The sequence below is a fragment of the Trachypithecus francoisi genome, unplaced genomic scaffold (assembly GCF_009764315.1).
Source record: "Trachypithecus francoisi isolate TF-2019V2 unplaced genomic scaffold, Tfra_2.0 Lachesis_group17, whole genome shotgun sequence".
Classification (NCBI taxonomy): domain Eukaryota; kingdom Metazoa; phylum Chordata; class Mammalia; order Primates; family Cercopithecidae; genus Trachypithecus; species Trachypithecus francoisi.
Window position 1 is genome coordinate 82,679,740 of NW_022681462.1, and position 25,703 is coordinate 82,705,442.

At 46.8% G+C, this 25,703-nt stretch overlaps 1 protein-coding gene and 1 long non-coding RNA gene across 35 annotated transcripts in view; both read left to right on the top strand.

Moving 5' to 3' along the window:
• The window catches only part of LOC117062614, a 34,888-nt gene extending 23,617 nt beyond the window's left edge, over window positions 1–11,271 (top strand). For both annotated transcript variants that reach the window (XR_004428451.1, XR_004428452.1), the window contains one exon: window positions 11,082–11,271. This is a non-coding gene — a long non-coding RNA (uncharacterized LOC117062614). The remainder of the gene's footprint in view (window positions 1–11,081) is intronic.
• Window positions 11,272–22,556: 11,285 nt separating this feature from the next.
• The window catches only part of DTNB (dystrobrevin beta), a 309,281-nt gene continuing 306,134 nt past the window's right edge, over window positions 22,557–25,703 (top strand). For 30 of the 33 annotated variants that reach the window (XR_004428453.1, XR_004428456.1, XR_004428457.1 and 27 more), the window contains exon 1: window positions 22,995–23,256. The gene's annotated coding sequence lies outside the window, so the exon portion shown is untranslated. Of the gene's footprint in view, window positions 22,674–22,968; window positions 23,257–25,703 lie in introns of those variants that run through there. The other 3 variants (XM_033176347.1, XM_033176356.1, XM_033176346.1) reach the window with 3 other exon arrangements.

Consider the following 25,703-nt stretch of genomic DNA (forward strand, 5'->3'; position numbering starts at 1 on the left):
CCCATTTTTCCCAGCTCAGGTTGAATCAGTAGCTCATTTTTCACTATGACTCTTCCAAAGTTTTCTGCTTTAAACTTTCACTTTTCAATATCCCCATCATGCCCACAGTGAAATATCTCCTTTCCTATTTCTCTAACCTCATCATGTTCTTATCCATCTTGTCTCCATCCACCCTTTTTGCTTTTCTTCGAGCTGATGCCCCAGGGCGACAAGGGCCTTCTACAACCCCCTCCATTCCCTACTTCAACTCAGCATCAGTGATGTTATATATTGGGATTCTGAATATGGTTTGTTTGAAAGTTTCTGTTGCTTAAAAACATTTTTTTCATGGTATTGCCTTGAGGCTCAAGTGTCTGTCTCCTGAGGAAGCCGACTCGCCAGTGCCCCAGTCCCCTTTCCTGCACACACTGATTATGTGATGCTGACATAATCTTTATCCACCAACCTCTTACCTGCAAACATGCTCAGAGGCACACACCCTCAAAAATACTTCCCTTGATCTTTCTAAGGCATTCAGCTTGCCAGCCCAGCTCTCCTTTCCTTATCATCATACTTAATGAAAAAGTGTCCCCACTTTGTGGCTGTGCTCTCAACTCCTTATGCCCTGGCTTCTACCCCATCCCAAACCTTTCTTCTGAGGACCTGTCCCCACCCCAGCTGCCCTATCCAGCTGCACTCCCTGCACGCCCCACAGCCAACATTCTCTTTGTCCCAGGCTTCAGGGCACTGATCTCCTCTGACCCCCGTCACCATCACTGGTTTTGCCAACATTTGTTCTCCTTCTAACACCTATACATCATTCTCGAAGTTTCTGCCTTCAGTGTTCTTAGACACTTCTACCTTTTAAGCTGCAGCCTGTTGGGTGAACACCTTGACTGCTCTCCCAAGCTCATACTTAAACTTCAACTACTTGTAGGACATGGTCGCTTGCATTTAACTCACTGCATCCCAAGCCCCTTCCTTCTGGGTTCTGTTCCCATTGTCAGCGTCACTAGTGCTCTGTCTCCCAAGCTTTAAGCCCGGGAAAAGTGAGTCAGTGAATCCTACCCATCCTGTCTCTGCGGTGCTGCTCATACCTGTCTTTTCCTTTCCATTTAGCTGCTGAAATCCGAGCCCAATCAAACTCTCATCGCTTCTCCTGTGCCTGCTTCCTGGCCTCACGTCTTCCCTGTTCTGATTCTGTCTTCATGCCCCTGGCGCTGTGCGAACCATTCACAGTGCGGGCCCTTCCAACCCCAACCTCCCTCTCCTCCTGCGTCTCTTACTGTGCTCTCTGGCTGGGCTCAGCTGGACCACTCACCTCTGTCCAAGTGCACCGTGGCTCTCCCACCTTTGCTTTTTGGCTTACACTGACTACTCAGCTTGAACTGCCTTCCCCAGGCAGCACCTCTGTCTGACAAAACCCTTCAAGACCCATTGCAAGTGACCCTTCCAGCTGGACACGATCTCTTCCTGCCTTTGGTAGCACTGGTTTCCTATCTTAAATGTCCTGGCTTGTAGCATAGTCCTCTCTGTCCCTCCCCTCCCTACCGAGTTATAAGCTCCTTGCGGCAACAACCCCATCTTACTCATTTTCGTTATCCTCTTCAGGGTCTTATACAAAGCGGTTGCTCAATAATGTTGACCGGTTTGAATGGAAATGATCTTCACTGTTGATGGGAGGATGAGGTGATGTCTCTGTTCTTGGTGCCTCTCTCTGGTTTCCAGCAACAAAACACTTTGGTCAGGTCTTATCTGGTCAGCACAAGTTCCATTTTGTCAGATCTCCTGCCAGAACCATTGTGGGTAAAAGGTGGGTACCAGAGGGGCCCTCTGAATTGCCTTGTTACTCTTTCCCTGGCTCCCCTCTGTGATGTGGCTCTGGGTGGCATTAATGACCTTTGCTGGGCAGGGACTCCCGGTCAGCCCCTCTTGGAACCCAGTGGGGCTCTTGGATGCTACCAGGAGAGGCTCATGTCTGTGTTGAGGATCCTGCCAGCTTGGGCTCCAGGCCATACCCAGTCCTGCTGTGCAGTGGTGCTGGGGCTATGGGCAAGGGCTTTCTTATTCTCCCACAGGAACACCTGGTCAGTCACTACAGTGAAGGACACAGAGACATTAGAGGGTCTTGTAAAAAGCCTTATTATAGGCTGGTCCAAAGGCAGCTAGTTATCTCAGCTGATTGTTCACAGTCAGTCACGGATCGAAGTCTTTGTTGAACTCTTTCCCTCCTTCTCATTACCGTACATGACCAGTCTAAAAATTAATAAAGTGAAATCCTGGTTGGGTGCAGTGGCTCATCCCTGTAATCCCAGGACTTTGGGAAGCTGAAGTGGGAGGATCGCTTGAAGCCAGGAGTTGGAGACCAGCCTGGGCAACATGGCAAGACCCTATCTCTTAAAAAAAAAAAAAAGAAAGAAAAAACGAGCCAGGTGTGGTGGCATGCACCTATAGTCCCAGCTACTTGGGAGGCTGAGGTGGGAGGATCTCTTGAGCCTACGAGTTTTAGGCTGTAGTGAGCTACAATTGCTTCACTGCACTCCAGTCCCAATGACAGAGACCCTGTCTCTTAAAACAATAAATTTTAAAAAGGCTTATCTTATAAGGATAACCTAATAAGAGCCTTAAGGAAAATAATGTGTTTTTAAAAATGCTTCAATATAATATCTGCTTTTTTTTTTTTTTTGACAAGAGTCTTACTCTGTCACCCAGGCTGGAGTGCAGCGGCACAATATTAGCTGACTGCAACCTCCACCTCCCAGGTTCAAGCAGTTCTCTGGCCTCAGCCTCTGGAGTAGCTGGGACTACAGGTGTGCACCACCACGTCCAGCTAATTTTTTTTGTATTTTAGAAGAGACAGGATTTCACCATGTTGGTCAGGCTGGTCTCAAACTCCTGGTGTCAGGTGACCCGCCCACCCCAGCCTCCCAAAGTGCTGGGATTACAGGCATGAGCCACTGCAACTGGCCTCAGCTCTTCTATTCAGCTATTTTCATATTTGCATGTTCCCTTCTAACCTTTGCCCATATGCATTGTCTATTTTCAGATAGGTCTAGAAGTAGCATAGGATAATATTTTGCTTTCTTCATTGATTATGAAATCACAAACACCCATGACTTTACAGCTTTCATAATAATCCTCAATGGCTATATAATATTGCACAGGTGATAATTTATTCTTTTCATTATACATTTAGATTGTTTCTAATTTTTTACCTTAGAGGTGATGCATGTAACTTTTATGTTATGTTTTATTATTTCCTTGGTATTACGAAGTCACAGGATGAATGTTTTTATGACTCTTGATTCTTATCCCTTTTTATAGGGTTAGACTGATTTACAGATAATAGTATTTCAGTGCTCCCATCGTCCACTGTATTGCTAATACCTATTCAGATTCAACAAATATTTGATTGCTTATTATGGGGAAGTCACTTTCATATTTAATTGTGCATTAAAATCTTTTTCTAGAACCCAGCTGGGCGTGGTGGCTTACGCCTGTACTCCCAGCACTTTGGGAGGTTAAGGTAGAAGGATCGCTAGAGCCTAGGAATTCCAGACCAGCCTAGGCAACATGGTGAGATCCTGTCTCTACAAAAAATGTTTAAAAATTATCTGGACAGGCCGGGCACGGTGGCTCAAGCCTGTAATCCCAGCACTTTGGGAGGCCGAGACGGGCGGATCACGAGGTCAGGAAATTGAGACCATCCTGGCTAACACGGTGAAACCCCGTCTCTACAAAAAAATACAAAAAACTAGCTGGGCGAGGTGACAGGTGCCTGTAGTCCCAGCTACTCGGTTGGCTGAGGCAGGAGAATGGCGTAAACCCGGGAGGCGGAGCTTGCAGTGAGCTGAGATCCGGCCACTGCACTCCAGCCTGGGCCACAGAGCGAGACTCTGTCTCAAAAAAAAAAAAAAAAATTATCTGGACATGGTGGTGCTCTCCTGTAGTCCCAGCTACTCAGGAGGCTGAGATGGGAGGAGTGCTTGAGCCCAGGAGGCTGAGGCTGCAGTGAGCCATGATTGCACTACTGCACTCCAGCCTGGGTGACAGTGTGAGACTCTGTCTCAAACAACCAAACAAAAATAGAACCTTAGGCCAGACTCAGTGTCTCATGCCTGTAATCCCAGCATTTTGGAAGGCCGAGGCGGGTGGATCACTTGAGGTCAGGAGTTTGAGACCAGTCTGGCCAACATGGTGAAATCCCACCTCTACTAAAAATACAAAAATTATCCGGGCATGGTGGCAGGCACCTTAATTCCAGCTACTTGGGAGGTTGAGGCAGGAGAATTGCTTGAACCTGAGAGGCAGGGCGTGCAGTGAGCCGAGATCACACCATTGCACTCCAGCCTGGGTGACAAGAGCAAGACTCTGCCTCAAAAAAAAAAACCAAAAAAAAAAAAAAAAAACCCCAAAACCCCACAAAAAAACCTTAGACTGTCAGAACTGAAGGACATCTGCTCATTTTACAAATAAAGTGAGATCCACATAAGTTATGTACTTTATTCATTGTTTGAAAACAATAGCACATATATAGTAAATGTACATTTCTGGACCTTGAGCCTCGCACTTGCTACCATGCCCGGCTGTTGCAGTTTTGGTGTTTGTTTATATTCTGTAATATGTGCAGTTGAGAATGACAGCACATGTTTGTCCTCTGGCTAGCACCCCTCTGAGAGTCTCCTCCATGGCATATGTTTGGGCAGTAGAGGTGGAATTGCTCTGGATCTTTTTTTTTTTGAGACAGATTCTCGCTCTTATTGCCCAGGCTGGAGTACAATGGCGAGATCTCGGCTCACTGCAACCTCCACCTGCTGGGTTCAAGCGATTCTCCTGCCCCAGCCTCCCAAGTAGCTGGGATTACAGGTGTGTGCCACCACGCCCGGAAAATTTTTGTATTTTTAGTAGAGACAGGGTTTCACCATGTTGGCCAGGCTGGTCTTGAACTCCTGTCTCAGCCTCCCAGAGTGCTGGGATTCCAGGTATGAGCCACTGTGCCTGGCCTGCTTTGGATCTTTAAGACCCCACAGTTAAGCCAAGGCCTCTGTTAAATAACGAAAGACTTGGCCAGGCGCCATGGCTCACGCCTGTAATCCCAGCACTTTGGGAGGCCGAGGTGGGTGGATCACCTGAGGTCAGGAGTTTGAGACCAGCCTGACCAACATGGCGAAAACCCATCTCTACTAAAAATACAAAAACTAGCTGGGTGTGGTGGTGGGTACTTGTAATCCCAGCTACTCAGGAGGCCGGGGCAGGAGAATTGCTTGAACCCAGGAGATGGAGGTTGTAGTGAACCGAGTTCCTGCCATTGCACTCCAGCCTGGGCAACAAGAGGGAGACCCCGTCTCCAAAAAAAAAAAAAAAAAAAAAAAAGGAAAGACTTAATAGTACTGCCTTCTAAAAGGGGCCATTGCTGTTCCTCCTTGATGTAGTCCCTACAAACTGGCATAAGTGTGAAGTGGCCTCAATGCCGTCTGTCCCCCATGCCTTTTCTTATATCTCTACCTTCTCTTGCGATGCCAGGAATGCCCTTTCTCTACCTCTCCATGTGCTAACCCTCTCTGATCCTTAAGCACTAGCTCTACCAAGAAGGCTTTTTTTTTTTCTTTTATTATTTTCTTTTTAAACAGGGTCTCACTGTGTTGCCCAGTCTGGAGTGCAGCGTATAATCACGGCTCACTGCAGCCTCAGCTTCCCAAGCTCAGGTGATCCTCCCACCTCAGCCTCCCTAGTAGCTGGGACTACGGGCATGTGCCACCATGCTTGGCTAAGTTTTGTACTCTTTATAGAGACAGGGTTTCGCCATGTTGTCCAGGCTGGTCTCAAACTCCTGGCTCAAGCAGTCCACCTACCTTGGCCTCCCAAAGTGCTGGATTACAGGCGTGAGCCACCGCACCTAGCCAAGAAGGCTTTTTCAGTCTTCCTGTGTATTGGTTATCTATTGCTGTCTAACAAAACCATCCTGAAACTTTTTACCTCACTGACAAGGATCTATAATGATTTATAATTTGATATGATTCTGTTGATTGGCTGAATGTGCCTGGAAACAGTCATTCAGCATAGGGTAACCCCATCTAATGGTCCGAGATATCTATCTAGCAGTTGTTGCTGGCTGCCACCAGGGATACCTCGGTTCTCTTAAATGTGGCCTCTCCTCCTCCAGTGGACCAGACTGGCTTACTTTTTTTTTTTTTTTTTTTTTTTTTTTTTTTTGAGATGGAGTCTCGCTCTGTGGCCCAGGCTGGAGTGCAGTGGCGGATCTCAGCTCACTGCAAGCTCCGCCTCCCGGTTTACACCATTCTCCTGCCTCAGCCTCCTGAGTAGCTGGGACTACGGGCATGTGCCACCATGCTTGGCTAAGTTTTGTACTCTTTATAGAGACAGGGTTTCGCCATGTTGTCCAGGCTGGTCTCAAACTCCTGGCTCAAGCAGTCCACCTACCTTGGCCTCCCAAAGTGCTGGGATTACAGGCGTGAGCCACCGCACCTAGCCAAGAAGGCTTTTTCAGTCTTCCTGTGTATTGGTTATCTATTGCTGTCTAACAAAACCATCCTGAAACTTTTTACCTCACTGACAAGGATCTATAATGATTTATAATTTGATATGATTCTGTTGATTGGCTGAATGTGCCTGGAAACAGTCATTCAGCATAGGGTAACCCCATCTAATGGTCCGAGATATCTATCTAGCAGTTGTTGCTGGCTGCCACCAGGGATACCTCGGTTCTCTTAAATGTGGCCTCTCCTCCTCCAGTGGACCAGACTGGCTTACTTTTTTTTTTTTTTTTTTTTGAGATGGAGTCTCGCTCTGTGGCCCAGGCTGGAGTGCAGTGGCCGGATCTCAGCTCACTGCAAGCTCCGCCTCCCGGGTTTACACCATTCTCCTGCCTCAGCCTCCTGAGTAGCTGGGACTACAGGCGCCCGCCACCTCGCCCGGCTAGTTTTTTGTATTTTTTAGTAGAGACGGGGTTTCACCATGTTAGCCAGGATGGTCTCGATCTCCTGACCTCGTGATCCGCCCGTCTCGGCCTCCCAAAGTGCTGGGATTACAGGCTTGAGCCACCGCGCCCGGCCTAGACTGGCTTACTTACAGGGCAGTCTCAGGGCAATGTTCCAAGAGGACAAGACCCACTGTGCAAGTGCTTACAAGCCTCTGGTTGTGTGATATGTGCCATTCTCCCTCAGCCAAAGCGAATCACAAGGCCAAAGTCATATCCACGGGAGAGGGTTATCCATGGATATGATTCATTGGACCATTACTCGAACAATCAACTACACCTCTCCCTGGGTCACAAATGGCTCACATCCCTCCCAGATGCTAAACACACTCACTGTTTCCAGATCGCTTGAAGTCTCATCCAGTCATGGCCCCAGGTTCAAAGTGTAGGGTCTCGTGATCTGTGCCAGGCCCAGGTGTGGCCCTGGTGCTCAGATGCAGTTCCTCAGATGGCTTCTCTTGATCTAAATAGACAAAGCCTGGGTGATAGAGTGAGAGCCTCTCTCAGAAAAAAAAAAGACTACTGGCTGGGTGTGGTGGTTCATGCATGTAATCCCAGCACTTCGGGAGGCTGAGGCAGATGGATCACAAGGTCAGGCGATCAAGACCATCCTGGCCAACATGGTGAAACTCAATCTCTACTAAAAATACAAAAAGTAGCTGGATGTGGTGGCGTGTGCCTGTAATCCCAGCTACTTGTGAGGCTGAAGCAGGAGAATCGCTTGAACCCTGGGGAGCAGAGATTGCAGTGAGCTGAGATGGAGATTGCAGTGAGCTGAGATGGTGCCACCGCATTCCAGCCTGGTGACAGAGAGAGAGTGCATCTCAGAAAAAAAAAAAAAAAGACAAAGTATCCCCTCCTTCATGCACCCAACACACAATGGTGAGACAGGCATGGGACAACCTCAGTAAATACTAAACATTCACAACGGGGAGAAATGGGGGTGCACAGGAATTCTGCAAAACTGAAATGAACAGGACTCATTGTCAAGGCCTTCCGCCTTGGAGCTAAGGACTGCTCCTGCAGAACCGCCCTGTTAGCTCCTGGGAAATGATTGCTTAGTCCATTGTTGTCTTTGGCCCTTAGCTTTGCCCTCTGGGCTTTTGCCTCCATCTCCTGAGATGTACTTCCTTTTCTATAAGAATTGGCTTGTGTTGGTAGCAGCTTTCTCAACCTGCTTTCTTTTGCCCTTAGAGAATTTGGGACCCAGATGGCTTTTTCATTTTGAACTGTCTTGTCCCACAACTCCCTTAACACTTTGTCAGCTTTTTACGTATGAGAAAATAGTCCACTCAGCCAAGCATGGTGGCTCACGCCTGTAATCCCAACGTTTTGGGAGACTGCAGCGGTCGGATAACTTGAGGTCAGGGGTTCGAGACCAGCCTGGCCAACATGGTGAAATCCCGTCTCTACTAAAAAAAAAGATACAAAAGTAGCCGGGTGTGGTGGTGGGTGCCTGTAATCACAGTTGCTCGGGAGGCGAGGCAGGAGAATTGCTTGAACCTGGGAGGCAGAAGTTGCAGAGAGCCAAGATAGTGCCATTGGACTCCAGCCTGGGCGATGGAATGAGACTCTGCCCAAAAAATAAATAAATAAATAAATAAGTAAGTAAATAAAAATAGAAAAGAAAAAAGTAGTTCACTCAATTAGACAAAAGCCATAGCCACGATCATTTTAGAGCTGGTCCTCCCTCTACTTCGGGCAGCATATCAGAGAGCTGTGTGACAATGACTTTAAGATTCTTAGAAACCCCTTTTTCTAGCTGACAGGGTTATTTGGCACCATCTTAAATCTCTCTGAGGTCTTAAAGAGTCTTACAGCCTCAAACTTAATTTGATCTTTACCCTAAAGCCGTGTCTTTGCAACTTTACCCTAAAGCCATGTCTTTGAAATGGTGTCTATGGAAGTATGAAGTCAAGTGAGTGAGGCAGGAGATCAACACTTGATGTGTGGAAGAGGGCAAGTGCATCCCAGAGGTGAACAAGAAGAAGGGATGAAGCGGGTGGGGACATAAGCAAGGCGACAGAGGAAACAGAATGCCTGGAAAAGTCTCGGCAGACTAAATCTAACTGCACCCGGTGGGTATCTGGGGACCTGAAATAGCCCGTCTACATGAAGTTGCTTTCTTTTTTTTTAAAAGAGGCCAGGCCTCTCTTTGTCACCCAGGCCAGAGTGCAGGGGTATGATCATAGCTCCCTGCAGCCTCGAGCTCCTAGCTTCAGGCAATCCTCCTGCCTCAGCCTCCTGAGTAGCTGGGACTATAGGAAAATGCCACCACACCTGGCTAATTTTTGTATTTTTTGTAGTGATAGAGTCTCACTATATTGTCCAGGCTGGTTTCAAACTCCTGGGCTCAAAGGATCCTCCCCTGGTTGGCCTCCCAAAGTGTTGGGATTCCAGGTGTGAGCCACCGCGCCTGGCCTGAAGTTTCTTTCTGGAGAGTTCCTCCCATTATAGTGAAGTAATTCTGCTTTCTAAGCAGCTGAAGAGCTAGTGTTATATAAGGGAGCCATAAAGGAAATGGGGCGGCTGTCCCAAAAGGAGCCCAGAATGATGTAGTGTCAGAAAGTCAGCCCGAAGCTGCAGGACATGGGTCTCCCTGTGTGCCGACTGGGCATCTGGACAGCAACTGGTGGCACTTTACCGTTTTGCAATCTGGGCTTTTTGATCCTGCATCTTTGCAAAAGACAGGAACATTTCAATGGAAGAAAATGGAGGAGCTTTTCTAGACAAACAGTGGCTCTGATGCATATTGGACCTTTCCTATGACATGCAATGAAGCCACAGAGGCCCCTGAGTAGACCTAGGGAAGCACTCCTTTCCCCAGGAACTGGCCTCATGGAGTTTGCCTTAAAAAGGTAATGATTTGCGTGCGGTGGCTCATGCCTGTAATCCCAGCACTTTGGGAGGCCGAGGTGGGCGGATCACTTGAGGCCAGGAGTTTGAGACCAGCTGGGCCAACATGGTGAACCCTCATCTTTACTAAAAATACACAAATTAGCTGAGCATGGTGCCGCCCACCTGTAATCCCAGCTGCTCAGAAGACTGAGGCAGGAGAATCGCTTGAACCTGGGAGGCGGAGGTTGCAGTGAGTGAAGATTGCGCCTCTGCACTCAAGCTTGGGTGACAGAGCGAGACTCTGTCTCAAAAATAAATAAATAAATAAATATTAAAAATAAAGCAGCTGAGCCTCCCCTCCCTCCCCCACCACCATGCAGGGGCAGCCTGGACGTATTTCAGACCTTGTGCGCTGAGCCGGCGGAATGGTCTTTACTTCTATCCCTGCTTGTCTCCAGCACCCTTTGCCCTCTTCCTATAGCCAGAACCCCTTCAAATAATTAACTTTAACAAATGGAGATGCTCAGTGCTTCTCTACTCCAGCTGCACATTATACCACTTGGGGTCACTTAAAAAAAATTCAGGCCAGGCACAGTGGCTCATGCCTGTGATCCTAGTGCTTTGGGAGGCTGAGGCCAGAGGATTTCTTGAGCCTAAGAGTTTCAGGCTGCAGTGAGCTATGGTTGTGCCACTGCACTCCAAAGCCTGGGTGACAGAGCAAGACTCTGTCTCTTAAAAAAAAAAAAAAAATTAGTTCATCTAGTTGAACTGTGGGGCCCAGATGTATTTTCTCAAAAGCACATCAGGGGATAGGTATGTGAGAATACCTTGAAAGACCCTTGAGCCAGTTTAGAAAGTTTTGTCAACATAGCATTTGTTGACATTTTCAGGTGTCTGACAACACTACATAAACAAATAGCCTTTGGTAAACTAACAAAACCTGTAATACACTCTTCCTTGGATACTCTGGCCTCTGGATTGCCTTCTTGGTGTAATTCTTGGGGATCTTTTGCGGTGCCATCTAGCCTCTGGCCTCATGAGCTTTGCACGGTATGGCAGAATGATAGCTACTCATACCTGTGATCCTAGCACCCAGAAAATACTACGATAGAAGTCTCAGTAGCTGTCCAGTCCAGTCCAAACTTCAGCTTGCCACCTAAGGATGGTTTTATTGAAAAACACAACTGCTGTTCACGAGATAAATCTTAGAAAGTTTTGTCTCAAAAGGTTTTCCGTGCAATTTGTAACAGGCTGTCATAATCCACAGGATAATACAAAGAGAGTAAAGACGAACACCACCGTCCAGCACTTCCTCTCTTCCCAGCCCTCTGAATCCCACCCAGAGACCCACGAGCTGGTCTTCTGTGCCATCTTCATTCCACATTTGGACAAGACGGAGGACTCATGCGTCAGCCTCTGGGGGTAAGGATTTCCACATTATTATCTGCCATGCAAAATAGCAGTTCCTATTCATTTCTTCCAAATCTGCCTCTGTCAACCACTGATGGCACGCTACCCCGTACTGCTGGTACTGTGAGATTCGGCACCATGGTCTATGTTCTGACTGTGCGCACCTTTGGCATGTCACGGCCAAGGTCTCACCTTCCCCTGAAGGATGGAGTTTGGTTTTTGTTTACCTCCTGTGAAGGACCCGCTTTCTGCTAATCATTTTCATTACTCTCTCCTGGAGCCCTTCCAGTCCTGTCACGCCATCTGTAAATGGCAGAGAACAGAACGACACACATTATGGTGTCAATTTATAATAATTTGATACAAAGATGCGATCATGATGTTTTGTTTTTAGTATTGCTATCTGCATGTTCTTGGTTTTTTTGGCGGGGTGGGGGTGGAGGTGGGAGGAGGAGGCTGGAAGCCAGGGCAGGCTGGACAGTGGATTTACAACTTTAAGGAATGGTTTTCAGGTTCATGAAATTGTTTTCCTTCAGCTGTTATTACCTTCCTCTTGCCCCCACTGACACTCAGCGGGCAGGTGTCTGCCCTCCCATGCAGCTCGGTCACATCCTTCTGCAGCCTCCTTTCTGCCACTCTCAGTTCACTACCTGGCACATGACCTTGGAGATTCCACCACACACCTCTTCCCCCAGATCATTTATCACTATGGTAATTAAGACTTGGATGTTCAGACTGTGGAATGAAAATAGAACAGGTTCTAGCACAGATTTTTAAAAATATTTTTCTTCCTGCCTCCAAAAAAGTACATGTTCATTTAAGACAATTTTGAAAATACAAACAAATGTAAAGAAAATTAAAATAATTCTTAATCCTATTACCCAGAGATGACTTCTTCTAATATTTTGGTTTATATTCATCCAGTCTTATTCAAGGAACACAACAAACAGACATTCTTTCCCTTTATCTTTGAAAAATACAATATTTGATACATACAAAGAATATATGTAACATTACACCCCCCTGCCCCAAGAATCAAAACATTCGAAATCATGGCAATAATTGTCATGTACCTATGTGCGCCCCTTAGTCTACCACTTCCTCTCCTGGGGTGGGAGTATCATTCGCTTGTCTTATTAAAGTAATTTTAAAAATTGTGGCCGGGCGCGGTGGCTCAAGCCTGTAATCCCAGCACTTTGGGAGGCTGAGACGGGCGGATCACGAGGTCAGGAGATCGAGACCATCCTGGCTAACACGGTGAAACCCCGTCTCTACTAAAAAAATACAAAAAAATTAGCCGGGCGAGGTGGCGGGCGCCTGTAGTCCCAGCTGCTCGGGAGGCTGAGACAGGAGAATGGCGTAAACCCGGGAGACGGAGCTTGCAGTGAGCTGAGATCCGGCCACAGCACTCCAGCCTGGGCGGCAGAGCGAGACTCCGTCTCAAAAAAAAAAAAAAAAAAAAAAAAAAAAAAAAAAATTGTTTGTGTTTATTTGATTTTCAGCCTTGTAAAAATGGTTACATGCAATGAGTCATATGTTTCTTGCTTTCTTCACTAAGAAAAATGTTGGTTCAATTTATCCATGTTGTGTTATGCAAATGCTCTTTTATTTTTGCTGCTGTTTAATATTTCCACTGTGGAGATATACACATTTATGCATTCATTCTTCTCTTGCTGGCCATTTGGATTGCTTTTATAAGTACTAAGAACAGGCTGGGTGTGGTGGCTCATGCCTGTAATTCCAGCACTTTGGGAGGCCGGGGCGGGCAGATTGCCTGAGCTTAGGAGTTCGAGACTAGCCTGGGCAACATGGTGAAACCTTGTCTCTACGAAAAATACAAAAATTAGCCAGGCGTGGTGGTGCACACTTGTGATCTCAGCTACCCTGGATGCTGAGATACAAGAATTGCCTGAACCTGGGAGGCGGAGGTTGCAGTGAGCCCGGATTGCGCCACTTTACTCCAGCCTGGGTGACAGAGTGAGACTCTGTCTCCAAAAAATAAAAATAAATAAATAAATAAGTACTAAGAACAGTGCAGTGATTGTACACTCCTCTCAGCGCATGCGTGAAGAGTATATTTGGGGTTGAATAGCTGGATATAAGGTATGCAGAATTTCAACTCTGTTAAGTGTTGCCAGAAAGGTTGTACTGATTTATATTCTTAGCATTACTGTATAGGAGTTTCCAATTGATTAGCCTTTTTTTCCAGCATTTGGAATTGTGAAACTTTAAATCTTTCCATTCTAGTAGGTGTACAACTTTGTAGTATTAATTTGCATTTTTCTGAATACTAATGAAATTGAGGATCTTTTTCTATGTTTACTGGCCATGTGTTTTCTTATCCATAAAATATCTATTTACATGCTTGCCCCTCTTTCTATTGTGTTGTCTCACACTTTTTTTTTTTTTTTTTTTTAAAGACAGGGTCTCGCTCCGTCACTCAGGCTGGAGTGCAATGGTGTGATCTTGGCTCACTGCAACCTCCACCTCTGGAGTTCAAGCGATTCTCCTGCCTCAGACTCCCAAGTAGCTGGGACTACAGGTATGTGCCACCACGCCCGGTTAACTTTTTTTTTTGTATTTTTAGTAGAGATAGGGTTTCACCATGTTGCCAGGCTGCTCTGGAACTCCTGACCTCAGGTGATCCACCCACCTTGGCCTCCCAAAGTGCTGGGATTACAGGTGTGAGCCACTTCTCCCGGCCCTCACATACATTTTTTTTTTTTTTTTTTTTTGAGACGGAGTCTCGCTCTGTCGCCCAGGCTGGAGTGCAGTGGCCGGATCTCAGCTCACTGCAAGCTCCGCCTCCCGGGTTCCCGCCATTCTCCTGCCTCAGCCTCCAAGTAGCTGGGACTACAGGCGCCCGCCACCTCGCCCGGCTAGTTTTTTGTATTTTTTTAGTAGAGACAGGGTTTCACCGTGTTAGCCAGGATGGTCTCGATCTCCTGACCTCGTGATCCGCCCGTCTCGGCCTCCCAAAGTGCTGGGATTACAGGCTTGAGCCACCGCGCCCGGCCCCTCACATACATTTTTAAACAAAATTTGAGTCGTACTACATATACCATTTTACATAATCTAAAACATTCTTTTTTTTTTTTTTTTTTTTTGAGACGGAGTCTCGCTCTGCCACCCAGGCTGGAGTACAGTGGCCGGATCTCAGCTCACTGCAAGCTCCGCCTCCTGGGTTCACGCCATTCTCCTGCCTCAGCCTCCTGAGTAGCTGGGACTATAGGCGCCCGCCACCGCGCCCGGCTAATTTTTTGTATTTTTAGTAGAGACGGGGTTTCACTGTGGTCTCGATCTCCTGACCTTGTGATCCGCCCGCCTCGGCCTCCCAAAGTGCTGGGATTACAGGCGTGAGCCACCGCGCCCGGCCCAAAACATTCTTTTACAGTGTTATTTTAATGCTTTGGGACTCTTCTATCTCATAATTTAATCAGAGCCCTGTAAATTTTTTTTTAATTTTGGTTTTTAGAAATAACTCTGGTAAGATACTCTGTTGCGTAAATATAATTACACATCACTGAATGTTTTAATACAATAAGTTCTAAGAATTGAGATTTCTGAGCCTGGGCAACATGGTGAAACCCTGTCTCTACAAAAAAATACAAAAATTAGCTGGGCATAGTGGCACGTACCTGTAGTCTCAGCTACTCGGGAGGCTGAGGTGGGAGGACTACCGGAGCCTGGGGGGGTCCAGGTTGCAGTGAGATATGATTGCACCACTGCACTCCAGCCTTGATGACAGAGCAAGATCCTGTCTCAAAACAAAACCAAAAAACCCAATAATGTATCTTGGAAATGACTATGTACCAGTCAGTAAAGATCTTCTTCATTCCTTTTGATGGCTTCCTAGTATCCCACTGTATTTAAGTACCATAGTGTATTCAACCAATCTTTTATGTTTGGGTATTTAGGTAATTTCCTATGCAAATACAAATATTTTTCCAAATTATGGTGCAATGAAGAAACTTACATATGTAAGCATGCCTATGTATTTTGGAGGTATCTTTAGCATAAATTCCTAGAAGTGGGAGTGCTAGGTTGAAATGCAAATGTACAAATCGTTTCATTAAATCTTACCAAATGCTTCTCCATAAGGGCTATACTATTTTTCATTTCTTACAGCAATGTGTTTCTCCATAATCTCACTGACAGAGTACAAATATTCAATTGCTCCAACACCATTCTTTTGTTGCTGTTTTGAGGAGTCTCGCTCTGTTTCCCAGGCTGGAGTACAATGGCAGCGATCTCGGCTTACTGCAACCTCCGCCTCCCAGGTTCAAGCGAGTCTCCTGTCTCAGCCTCCTGAGTAGCTGGGACTATGGGCGCCTGCCACCACACCCAGCTAATTTTTATATTTTTTAGTAGAGACAGGTTTCACCATGTTGGCCAGGCTGGTCTTGAACTCCCAACCTGAAGTGATCCGCCTGCCTTGGCCTCCCAAAATGCTGGGATTACAGGTGTGAGCCACCGCGCCTGGCCTCCCAACATCATTTATTAAAAAGCCCATCTTTGCCTCAGCCATTTGACTGTTTATTGTCTACTGGATTTTCATAAGCAGTAAGTAAACTTCTGAACTTTGTATTTGATTTCATTGGTCTGCCTATTCATGTGCCAGAACCACACTGTTTTCATTCAAAAAGCTCTATAGCATGTTTTAATATTTGCTAGGGCTAGTCTCCTCTCATACCTCTTTCTTTTCTGTGCCTTACTAGTTATCCTTGAGTGTTTATTTTTCCACATAAACTTTGGTATCAACTTGTATAGCTACAGAAAAAAATTTGTTTATATTTTTTGGAGAATCACATTAAATTTATAAATTAACATAAGGAGAACGGTTATCTTAATAACATTAGGATATTTTAGACAAAACCAAGTGATGTCTTGTTCAAGTATATATATACATATATATATGTCTTTGAGGAGGGTTTTATAGTATTATTTTTTGATAAAAACAGCTGGTGGCCGGGCGTGGTGGCTCACGCCTGTAATCCCAGCACTTTGGGATGCCGAGGTGGGTGGATCACAAGGTCAGGAGTTTGAGACCAGTCTGACCAACATAGTGGAAACCCTGTCTCTATTAAAAAAATACAAAAATTAGCTGGATGTGGTGCCATGCACCTGTAATCCCAGCTGCTCGGGAGGCGGAGGCAGGAGAATCGAGTGAACCCAGGAGGCAGAGGTTGCAGGGAGCTGAGATTGCACCACTGCACTCCAGCATGGGCGACAGAGTGAGACTACATCTCAATACATAAATAAAATAAAATAAAACAAAGTGGAATCATACGATATGTGGTCTTCAGTGACCGGTTGCTTTCACTTAGCGTATAATATTTTCAGGGTTTATCCATGTGGTAGCATGTATCAGCACTCCATTCTTTTTCTTATTGCCCAATAACAGTCATCTGGTGGGATGAAGTGGTATCTTGTGTTTTTGATTTGCATATCCCTAATAGTTAATCAAGTCAAGCCTTTTTCTGTGTGCTTATTGGTCTTCTGTATATCTTCTTTGGAGAAATGTCTAATCAAATATTTTGCCCATTTTACAATTGGGTGATTTGTTGTATAATTGTCGTGTCTAATTATTCCTTATATATTTTGGATATAAGTCCCTTATTACATGTATTATCTGGAAATATTTTTGCCCATTCTGTAGGCTCTCTTTTCAACTTCTTGATGGCATCTTTTGACTTACAAAAGTTTTAAATTTTGATAACGTCTAAGGTATCTATATTTTCCTTTGTCATTTGCCTTTACCAGCCCCAAGGTAATGAAGATTTACAGCTATGTTTTCTTCTAAGAGTTTCACAGTCTTAGCTTTTACATTTAGGTAGTTGAAGTCCTAATCTCTGGTACCTCAGAATGTAACTATATTTGGAGATAGGGTCTTTAAAGGGTTACTTAAGTTACATGAGGTTATTAGAGGTGGGTCCTACTTCAATAGGACTCGTGTCCTTATAAGAAGGGAAGGTAGGCTGGCGCGGTGGCTCACGCCTGTTAATCCCAGCACTTTGGGAGGAGGCCAAGGCAGGCGGATCACTAGGTCAGGAGATCGAGACCATCCTGGCCAACACGGCGTGAACCTGGGAAGTGGAGATTGCAGTGAGCCAAGATTGCACCACTGCACTCCAGCCTGGGCGACAGAGCAAGACTCCATCACAAAAAAAATTTTTTTTTGTGGTGGCCAGGCACAGTAGCTCACTCCTGTAATCCCACCACTTTGGGAGGCTGAGGCGGGTGAATCACCCGAGGTCAGGAGTTTGAGACCAACTCCGTCTCTACTAAAAATAAAACAAAAATTAGCCGAATGGGTGGCATGCACTTGTAATCCCAGTCACTTGGAAAGCGAGGCAGGAGAATCGCTTGAACCTGGGAGGCGGAGGTTGCAGTGAGCCGAGATCACACCACTGCACTCCAGCCTGGGTGACAGAGCAAGACTGTCACAAAAAAAGAAAAAAAAATGTTTTATTTTTTAGAGTGGGGTCTTACTCTGTCGCCCAGGCTGGTCTTGAACTCATAGGCTCAAGCAATCTTTCCTCCTCTGCTTCCCAAAGTGTTAAGATTATAAGCATGAGCCACCATGCCCCGCCCTTGCCAACGTCTTGATGTAGGACTTGTAGCCCCCAGAACTATGAGAAGATACATTTCTGTTCTTTAAGCCCACCAATCTGAATATTTTGTGATGGCAGCTCTAGCAGACTAATACATAAACCCCACTTGGGTCATGGTATATTATTTTCTTAAATCACGTGGGCCTTGTGTTTTGTGATGTGCTTGCTTGATACATTTATTCCTTTTCCTCTAGTATGGGGGTGGCAAACTATAGCTCACGGGCCAAATCCAGCTCCATGTCTGTTTTTGTAAATATAATTTTATCACAACATAGCCACGCCCACTTATTGACATGTCATGTACGGTTGGTTGCTTTTGTGCTACAGTAGCAGGCTGGTGTAGTTAGACTACCAAATCTAAAATGTTTACTATCAGATGCTTTAGAAAAATTTGCTGACCCTGCTCTACTAGACACTTAAGATGGGCTTGCATGTGCAGTATTTTCTGAGTTGTGCATTTTGTAAACAGTTCTTTTTTATCGACTAGATGTTTTAAAAACAGCATGAATGGATGGATGTAAAATCCGTGGCTTGCATCTTTGTTCCTTAAGTTTCTAGAAAATGCTGAAAATGCTGTATCACTACTGCCTTGCTTTGTATATTGCTCTTAAGAAAGCTGATGCCAACTATTTTGGCTACCAGACTCCATAATAAACCACCTACCCTAAAAAGCATGGCTTAAAGTAAGAACCATTTTAATTATAATTTCACAGTCTTTGGAGTTAGGAATTTGGGTAGGGCTTGGCTGGATGATTCTTCTGTTCCCTGTGGCTTCAGCTGAGGTCACTCAGTGGTATTCTGCTGATGTAGGGCTTTCATGACGATTTCACTCATACCAGCAAGAATCAGCTAGGTCCTCTTCTTCTCCATGTAGGACCTTTCTGGGGAGTTATATGTTTTATATAGCAGCTCAGGGCTTTAAGAATAAGTGTTCCTGGCCGGGCGCAGTGGCTCACGCCTGTAATCCCAGCACTTTGGGAGGCTGAGGCAGGTAGATCACAAGGTCAGGAGTTTGAGACCAGCCTGGCCAACATGGTGAAACCCCATCTCTACTAAAAATACAAAAATTAGCGAGGCATGGTGGTGGGTACCTGTAGTCCCAGCTACTCGGGAGGCTGAGGCAGGAGAATCGCTTGAAACTGGAAGGCAGAGTTTGCAGTGAGCAGAGATCGTGCCACTGCACTCCAGCCTGGGTGAAAGAGTAAAACTCCATCTCAAAAAAAAAAAAAGGGTTCCCAAAGACCAAAGAGCCAAACCCAAGTGGACACTTCAAGACTTCTTGTGACCTGGGATTGGAAATCCCAGAATATTGCATGTTCTATTCGTCGAACAATTCAGTAAGGCCAGCCTGGATGGAGAGGAATGATAAAAAAAAATTGGCAGCCACCTATAAAGTACTGCAGCCCAATTTTCTTTTCTTCCTTTCTTTTTTTTTTTTTTTTTTTGAGGCGGATTTTCGCTCGTTTCCCAGGCTGGAGTGCAACGGCGCAATCTTGACTCACTGCAATCTCTGCCTCCCGGGTTCAAGCGATTCTCCTGCCTCAGCCTCCCAAGTAGCTGGGATTACAGGCATGCACCAGCATGCCTGGCTAATTTTTTGCATTTTTAGGAGAAACAGGGTTTCACCACGTTAGCCAGGCTGGTCTCGAACTCCTGACCTCAGGTGATCTGCCCGCCTCAGCCTCCCAAAGTGCTGGGATTATAAGTGTGAGCGACCACGCCTGGCCTGCAGTCCAATTTTCTTACCCTTTTAAACAATTTGAACTTTGTACATGCAAACCTCGAAGATTATTATTATTATCAGTTTAATAGTGTAAATAGCATAGCTCTCAGAGGTCAGCCGCTGGCAGTTTTCCCAGGTAAATGTAGGCCTTACAGGTTCATATCTTACTTTCAGAAAGATTCTTAGATTATAGCTTCAACATATGTAGAACTCCAGTGACACATATGTTAGATATTCTTTGCTTGTATTCAAATGACATTCCAAAAAGAGACAGAAACAAGCACAAAGGTGTGGAGCCAAGGGGAAGTGGAAACATTTCAGGAGTTTGTATGGTGTGTGTGGAGGAAGCAACAGAAGATGGACTAGAGAGAACAGGCAAGGTCTAGATTAAGGGAAGTGCTAGCCAGTGACACCAGGGGTGGTAAATTTTTGAAAGTTTCCTCTAACCTGCAGAATAGAAGATGGATTGGAAGCAGCAAGACTGGCAGGGAGACCACATAAAAAGCTGCTGCATGGCTAGGTGCAGTGGCTCACGCCTGTAATCCCAGCACTTTGGGAGGCCAAGGCAGGTGGATCACTTGAGGTCAGGAGTTCGAGACCAGGCTGGTCAACATGGCGAAACCCTGTCTCTAACTAAAAGTATAAAAATTAGCCAGGTGTGGTGACGGTCGTCTGTAATCCCAGCTACTCAGGAGGCTGAGGCAGGAGAATCGGGTGAACCTGGAAGGCGGAGGTTGCAGTGAGCCAAGATCGTGCCACTGCACTCCAGCTTGTGTGACAGAGTAAGACTTCATCTCAAAACAAACAAACAAAGCTGCTGCATTAGTTTAGGTGAGAGGGCCTAAGAGGGATACATTCTAGTTATTTATTTATGAGGAAGCATCAGTGGGACTTAGTGGTTGTTGGGTATGGCGTCAGGGCAGAGGGGTGGAAGGAGAAGAAGGAATCAAGAATGGTCCCCCAGTTTCTGAACTGGGCAACTGGGTGGACAGTAGTTTAGACATGTAGAGTGTGGGGTATCTCTAGGACACCCAGTAGAGAAGTCTGGCGGGCTTTTGTGAATATGGAAGCAAAATGAGTGGCCCGAGCTAGAGATAGTGCACGTGGGAGTTGCCGATATGCAGCAGATGAAGACACGGAGTGGATGGAATGGTCCAGGGAGAATGTGTGGAGTGAGACCAGCTGAAGAGAGAATCTGTGAAACTGAGAAGTGGTCACAGGGGTTAAGAAAGGAGTCATGCCATGACACCAAGGGAGTTTCAGAAAGAGTGGGGTACTCTGTCCAATGTCACTGAGAGTTCTAAATACTATGAGGACTCAAAGACGGCTTGTGGTATTTAGGATCAAACAAGCCACTCATGACTGAGAGCAATGCAGTGATGCGGTGTGGACAGAAACTACATAGGTTTGAGGAGCTGAGGAACTGCTAAGGAGGTAGAGATAAGGGTAGATGACTTTCAAGACATTTGTGAAGGAAAACTCAGACAGGGACTAGTAACTGAAGCAGTATCTAGAGGGACGGAGAAAGGGTTTCTTCCTTTTTCTTGAGGACAGGAAAAGCTTAAACATGTATAGATGATTAAGGAAAGAGACAAGTAAAGAGAAGCTGGTAATTTTGGAGTGAGAGGGGGAGAATGATTGAAAGGTGTTTGAGAAGTTTTCTGAGGATGTGGGAAGTGAAGAAATAGAGAACAGAGATGGAGATGCCAATACAGTGTCCTTGAAATATTCAATTCCCTTACGGTTTATGATTGTCTAGCCCACATATTGAAATTACTTTGGTTTCAATCAATGGAACAAACATATCAAGCAATATTTACACATTTATTTTATATTATTTACACATCTTTTCTCGGAATAGCAGAATCAATGTTTAACACCTCTCAATGCCTTCCACATAGTGGGTGCTCAAAAAGGGCAAATGAAGAGGCTATATGTCTCTTACCTGATTCTGAGTATCTTCATATGTACAAAACATAGCCAAGACCATGCCTACAAGAGATAAGTCTCCTCAAGCATGAAAATATTCACACTTCATATATGAAAGGTAAGATGTCCATCTTTTTTTTTTTTTTCTTTTGAGACGGAGTCTCACTCTCTTGCCCAGGCTTGGAGTACAGTGGTGCGATCTCGGCTCACTGCAACCTCTGCCTCCTAGGTTCAAGCGATTCTCCTGCCTCAGCCTCCCAAGTAGCTGGGATTACAGGCGTACACCACCATGCCTGGCTAATTTTTGTATTTTTAGTAGAGACAGAGTTCTGCCATGTTGGCCAGGCTGGTCTCGAACCCCTGATCTCAAGTGATCTGCCCGCCTCAGCCTCCCAAAGTGCTAGGATTACGGGTGTGAGCCTCGACGCCCAGCCAAAAATGCTCATCTTTTGAGGAACCTATTTGTTCCCATTTAACAAAGTTGGTTATCAGCATTTCCTTCACCATAGGAGTTTAAAAATAAAAAGAGGAGAGGAGGAGGAAGAGGGTGTTCTAAAGGCAGGCAGGCAGGCAGGCAGCAGCAGGAGGTGGCACGATCTGCCTTACCATAAGGTGCCAAAAAACAGTGAAAACCATACTCCCAGCATGCAAGCCTGGGGTCGCTGAGCTCTGGAGCTTACAGCCTTCATCATTGACCAATAGCCCCTAAAGGACGTTGCTGTTTTAAGTCTTAAGTAACGTTGAGAAAAATGACCATTTGAACCATTTACAAAGTCCTTGCTATATCCTAATTTGGCATCATCTCCTGTATTTCACACAGTTTGGAAAGAATTCTATAAAAGATGGATAACAGTAAAACACAAAAAAGCTGGTGCTTTGATGGTAAATCTGACTGCCCCTGGCTCCTTTGCCCAAGCTGTTTTCCCAGCCCTAATGTCCTCCCTTTTTCCTCTTAGGACTTCTTTTTCTTCCTTCGAGGCTGACCATAAATGCCGCCTCTTCCAGGAAGCCCTCTGCGGCGTCCAAGCGGAAGTCATCTCTAGCTTCTGTGCCTTCCCACAGCATCGCACTGTAGCTTGGCTCTGCACAGGTCACCGGACTTGGTTCTGTACACGGCTGTTTTCCCCGCTAAGTTTGGGGAGCCTCGAGCCCAGGCGCTGTGACCGTGATCGTGCGCCCACAGGTACCTGGTGCGGCGCGGGGTGAACGCCGCGGCTGAGCTAGCTTGCGGAGTTCATGGGGGTCACTCGGGCAGAGGCTTGTGCCCTAGGCGTAGAGAATGATTCACGGGGTGGCTCTTTGCATTCTTTGCCCGGTAGTCACGTCGGGCCAGGCACCCTGCCGGCGGATACCTGCGGATGGAAAGGCACTCGGCCCGGCGCCAGAGAGAGGGAGAAGCCTGGATGCAGCCAGCTTCCCGCCTGCCCGGAACCGCGGGGGCGGGGTGAAGGGGTGCTCGGCCTCTCCCGCCCCCTCCTCGCGCGCGGAAGCCACGCCCCCGGCCGCGCGCTCGCGCTGGGCGCGCGCCCGCCCCTCCCCCCTCCCCCCTCCTCCCTCGCGCCCTCGCGCCGGGGGCGGGCGCTGCGCGTGCCGGGCGGGGAAGCGGTGCGAGCCAGGCGCTGCGAACGTTCGCCGCGGGGGCGGCTCCGGGGCCTGAGTGGGCGCCGCCGCTGCCTCAGCCGAGGGGGCCGGGCCGGAGCGTGAGGAGGAGCGAGGCCGCAGGAGACCTTCCCGACGCCCCCTGCTCCGGCAGGGAAGTGAGCAAGGTGGGGGTCTGCGGCCGCCGCCGGGGCTGCGGGGAGCAGAGCCGGGCTGGAGCCTCGCGCCCGCGAGGTGCGGGACGGGAGCCCGCGCTGCGCCGGGACTGGGGACCCGGGAGTCTGCGGGTGCGGCGCCGCGGGAGGCGGGGACGGCGCGGGGAGCAGGGGTCACTGCACCGCGCTGGGCTGCGAGGTGGGACGGCGCGGCCGGCCGCGGAGGGACAGGCAGAGGGGATGCTGCGGAGCCCGGGCCGGGAGGGGTCTCGGGTTCCGGAGCGCGCCGGGCCACGGGCGCGAGCTGGGGCGCGGCGCCAGGCTGATGCTGCCCGAGCCTGGCTCGCCTGGAGGCGGCTCTGCATTAGGTGCTGAAGGGGCGAGTGAGGCAGGTCCTGGCAGAGGGCAGGTGAGGCGGGCAGGCCCTGGCAGAGGTAAGGATATTTATTTCAGATCACCCCAAATCACTTTTTCCCGAGGCGCCTAATAGCGAACCTGTCCGGGAGGTCACCCTGGTCAGGAAAGTGTCCCCAGAGGAGGATGCCGGTAACGAATACTTGCCCTTAAATTCCCGTGCCAGGCCTTGGGATTAGGAAGACCTTCCAGCTACTGTAAGTAGAGACCCGTAGTCAGCACTGGGGCCACGAAATAGTATGAAACACCCTCATGTTATTGAGGTGCTGGCAGTGTGGCTGTGAAGATATGCACATAAAATACAAAAGAGCATCCAATTTTATGTTTAATGCCCTATTCACTTTAGGTCTCTTTTGTCTTTTTCCAGTATTGGGAAATTGAAGCCATAATTTGCGTGGTTTTGGGGATAAAGCGGAAAGGTCAAATAAGCCTATGGGAGAAATTTGGGAGAGTTTCAAAGGCTCCTACGGGTACCATTTAAAGGGGGCTCTCAGAGGGGAAAAAAGACATTTGGAAAGAAAGGAAGTTTCCTTCCTTCCCAACTAGGAATAAGCTCCATGACAATTCACTGCAAAGTCTTCAGAATGTTGCCTGGCTCACAGCGGTCCAGCCATAAATATCTATTGCATGAATGAATGGACAAGCAAGGTTTGGCCACATTTGCCGTGGAGCAGTGTTAGTCACTCTAGTGTTAGGTTCCCCACAAGTTCTCTCTCTCTTTTTTTTTTTTGGCCATACCAGGCAACCCAGTTTCCAAGGTCTGGGCTCGTTAAAGCAATGGCTAAGGCGGCGAGGTCTTGGTTTCTGTGGCCATGCTACCATTTTCCCATGTGTCTTACATGTTGGCCGTCAAGAGCTTGCTCCTTGGGCTGTTGCTTGAGATCATCCCATTTTGTTCCTTCTCCCATTGGCTTTTCCTGTCACTTGAGAAGGAAGAGGGTAGTGTTGTCTAGAAAACACTTTTTCATTTTCATCCTAGTTCTTGGATCTTAGACCTGTAGTGCGAGGCTGTCGGTGCCTCTGCTTTTCTATAAGGGCTGGAATCCTACATGTCCTCTGCCTTGGTTGAATCTCTGAACTCCGGAGCTCCAGGCTGCTGTTTCAGTAACTTGGGTTGCAGTGCCTGTTGGGTTACTTTGTTTGCCAAATTAAAACTTGACCTTTTATGAGTTCTCTGAGGATTTTTATCATAATGCGTAAGTGGAATTGCCTTTCAAAGGGGTTGTGCAGTCAAGGTAGTGCTGGTAGTTTTTGGATGTCCACTATGCACGAGAGACAAATTTCTACCTATGGTTAGAAAATTAGACTCAGAACCAAGAGAATTTCAACTTATTGTTTTATTTTTTGTCTTATGTTACCTCAGGGCCTTAGTTTCTTCATGTGAAAAATAAGAGTAATAATAAAAATCTGGCATTGTATAGGAAGTCTTGAATAAGTAAATTTATTTCTCCTGTTTGAATTACATGAGCATCAGAGCTGTGGCGTCTAGTTGTGTAGATTGTATACTGCCCAGCTTTAGGGAGCACCATTCACATTGGAGTCCCCGTGCCTGGAAGTCCTGGAGTTGTGTAGTGCGTACTCTGTGTGACTGTGTATAGCCAGCAGGTCTCTTGTTGAGAGGTGCGTAGGTTCTACAATATTGGGTGCCTTATTCCAGGCTCTCTTGATGATATTTTGTTTGTATATTTATTTTAAAACCAACTTTTTGATGTATAGTGGACACAATAAAATGTACAGATTTCCCATGTGCGGTTGGATGAGTTTTGGAAAAATGTGTACAGTAGTCCTCCCATTAGCCTCATCCAAGAGCACCAGTGGATGCCTGAAGCCACAGCTGATTCCAAACCCTATATAGACTGTTTTTTTCCCTATACTTAAGCACCTATGATAAAGTTTTAACTTATAAATTAGGTACCATGAGAGATTAATGATTTCTCTTAGGCATATGTTTGGCTTCTCTGTGGCATATCCCAATTGCCAGCATCACTACTCTTGCACTTTGGGTTTATTATTAAGTAAAACAGTGGTTACTTGAACACAAGCAC